Consider the following 3,418-nt stretch of genomic DNA (forward strand, 5'->3'; position numbering starts at 1 on the left):
CAGATGGCGTTCTGAACGATTCACCTGATGGCAGGAAACCCGGTTTCTTGCAAAGGTCATTGGCCACCAGTGGTGTCAATTGTCACTAGTGACGCTTTTCTGTTTGTATCGTGTGCAGTGACCTTTTGTAAGTTTGTGTTTACATCGTGTGCAGTGACCCTTTGTAAGTTTGTGTTTACATCGTGTGTAGGGACCTTTATAATTTTGTGTTTATACTGTGTGCAGTGACTCGTTTTAAATTCATCGTTGTTGTTTTTAAATCAAGCTTGAGAAGGGCCTTTTTACCTAGGGCGTCTTATCCAATCTGAGATCGACACAGGCAAATGGACCAAACTGCGTATGTGGTAATCACATGGTTCACTATCAGTCTCACTTTTCAAAGTTCAGGGGTCAAATTGTCAAAGAGGCGTTTTCTCCTTTCATCCAACTGCCAACAATTGTCTAGTTCTGGCGTGTGATCTGGTCTCCATTTCAACTGTCAAGTTTCTAGCCTCCTTTGCAGACGTTTGGCGCGGTGTTGTTTATTTTTGGGGAGCGCTGATTCTCAATTTCCAACGCGGGCTAACGTCGACTCTTTGCCAGGAAAAGAAGTTTTGCCGCACCCAGAAATTCTTTCCCAGCATAGCAAACCTCTAAGCCCTTGTTGAAAATCCCAAACCAGCGCCTCCCAAAAAATAAACTCTACAGTAACTGCTTCAGAACTCTGCACAGGAGGCTACAAGATTCCACCTACTGAATAAGCTTCACTAACAATGATGTGTGTCGGGGCTCCTATGGCATTAGATTACTTTCCATGTAAGGGATCCGGAGTTGAGTGTTACTTCTGGCTCGTCTGTTGCCATGGTGACCATTTATCTTATATTTTTTGTCTCTGAGACAAGATGGGTCGCAAAGCAATATGGGTAAGTCTGACGTCTCCGATGTTGGCAGTCGCAAAAGAAATATTACAATTATTGGGCGGGCCGACTTCTCTCTCTCTCTCTCTTTGCAGGCAGGGGCTGAATTGCATGCTCACAATAGGCTGGGCTTAATCGCAAAGGTGTTTTACTCAGGAATTTAACTCAGGTGACCTCCATACGACTGTTACAAGTGTCTGGAGAGGCTGCTGTTTGGCGCTAACTCAGGTGACCTCAATACGACAGCAACTGGCCCAGGTGCGTCCAAAGGACTGTAGGTTTTGAACCACCCCTGGAACGACCACTACTCTTTTGCATAAGCGTGGTGGGTTCTTTAACATGCTTAACGTCTGGCTCTCCTCAAACAGGGGACCTCCATTTAACATCCTATCTGAGCTAGGTACTCATTTTAACCCGAGTGAAGTGAGGAAAGTCATGTGAAGAGCCTTTCCCAAGGACACAAGATCGGTCGCACATCAACGGATTAGAACCCAGGACCTCTGTTTCACGGGCCAATCACCCTGCCGTTATGCCAAACGACCCCAAAATAAAGTCTTCAAATGGCATAGTTTCAGTTGGCATGGATTCTGCCAGGTTTGCAGCTTCTAAACTAATCATAAAGGAGTGTCTTAATGGCTTTTGCCCCCCTCCCCCTCCGTATAAATATTGATATTCTAATCAGACCATGCGTGTTCAGGCTTGTATTTTTACATCATGTGGAATACAACTAAGTAAAAGTTTCCTACTTGAGGGAAAAAGTCAGCTTTTGACCTGACAGTGTGTACTTTCACTAATTCTCCTAAGGAGTTTGTCTCTAGCAGTATTATGAAATCTGACACAAAGACAACAGACACAGGTGTGTGGTACCAAAACTGAACATCTTATATTAAAAAGTTTCAAAGCAAATGCACAAAAAGGACATACGTAACTAAGCGATCAGTTCTAGTTGTGAGTTAAACAAGACATCACTTCTCTGGATTTAGTACATGATGGTATCTCTTGTCTATATTCTCATAGGGATATCTGTGTTAATCTCACAATTATTACTGACACAAAATTCCGAGGCACCTCTACATAATAACACAATGACACAAAATTTCGCAGCACCTCTACATAATAACACAATAACACAGAATTCCGCACCGCCTCTACATGATAACACAATAACACAAAATTCCGCAGCACCTCTATAAAAGAGCCTAGTTTATTTTTGCCTCAGAAATACTAAATTGTTGCTTACAATTAAGATAACTGATTCTCACTCTACAGAAAAGCTAATAAAATGCTAAATAATACACTTCATATTTCTAACATCCTGGTGCCTTACAAACTAGCAACACTTACCTTATAACCTCAGTATCAGCAACGTCTAATCAAAAATCTACTGGAAGATGAAAAGTTATATCTAGTACAGAAATAAGATTATACACTAGAAACCTACATTTAGAGCCTTGGAACAGAATAAGATTTAGTGGTTAAAGTCTGAAGATGACAAAGCTAAATGTCAACACAATTATTACTATATAGGCTTGCTAGTAATATGCACTATTATTTCGTAATACACCACTATCCCACAATGTTTCACAGCCAGCCTCACTGCCTCATCTCATCTTCTCCTTTCTCATATCAGTAAATGCCTCTGACTCTGAAGGTTGTAAACTGCAGATATGGTGGCCACCATGTCAAACACAATTACTGCATAATCCTCGCAAAACATTCTCCACAGAACCCGGAGGTTTTGTCTCCCCTGACTGTCACACTGTGGATGCAGCAATGGTACCGTAAAGCTCCTTTCACCGGCATTTTGGGGGTTTTTGTTCAGCTGACAACAGTTTTCCGCCTTCTAACCAACTGTGTCTATACTAACACGTTTGCATCCAGCATTGAAATAATAGTCCAGACACATTAACTTACAAATGGTCTTTTATATGTTTTGTTCTTTGAAAAAAAAAGAAATTTGCCCAATGTATGTTCTTTGAAGAAACTGAATTTTGCCTAATGATATTTTTGTGCTATTTGCCCAATGTGTGTTCTTTAAAAAACTGAAATTTGCCCAGAGATTTGCCCAATGTAACTATGTTCTTTGAAGAAACTGAATTTTGCCCAATGATATTTTTGTGCTATTTGCCAAATGTATGTTCTTTAAAAAAACTGAAATTTGCCCAGTGATATTTTTGTGCTATTTGCCCAAATGTATGTTCTTTGAAAAAACTGAAGTTTGCCCAGTGATATTTTTGTGCTATTTGCCCAATGTAAGTTCTTTGAAGAACTGAAATTTGCCCAGTGATATTTTTGTGCTCCATGCTCCTGGACTTTTGTCAATTTAGTCTTAATGTGAAAAAATTCTGCTAGGTTTTATAATTGACTTCTCCAAATTTCCCTAGGCTTTAAACTGTTGTCAGCTTTCCTATCTAACTTATAATATGGTTATATATGCGAAGAAATGAAGAATAGCTTCAGAAGATTGAAAAGGAGGAATGATGAAGAAAGGACAAAGGGATAAGGATGAAGACCAAGTGAGA

The 3,418-nt window shown here is 40.1% G+C and overlaps 2 protein-coding genes across 2 annotated transcripts in view; both read right to left on the minus strand.

Moving 5' to 3' along the window:
* Window positions 1-3,418, minus strand: part of LOC118416887 (uromodulin-like 1) — a 388,377-nt gene that overhangs the window by 370,957 nt on the left and 14,002 nt on the right. The window lies entirely within an intron of this gene.
* Window positions 1-3,418, minus strand: part of LOC118416885 (creatine kinase, flagellar-like) — a 778,750-nt gene that overhangs the window by 173,241 nt on the left and 602,091 nt on the right.

The sequence above is a fragment of the Branchiostoma floridae genome, chromosome 5 (assembly GCF_000003815.2).
Source record: "Branchiostoma floridae strain S238N-H82 chromosome 5, Bfl_VNyyK, whole genome shotgun sequence".
NCBI classification, from domain to species: domain Eukaryota; kingdom Metazoa; phylum Chordata; class Leptocardii; order Amphioxiformes; family Branchiostomatidae; genus Branchiostoma; species Branchiostoma floridae.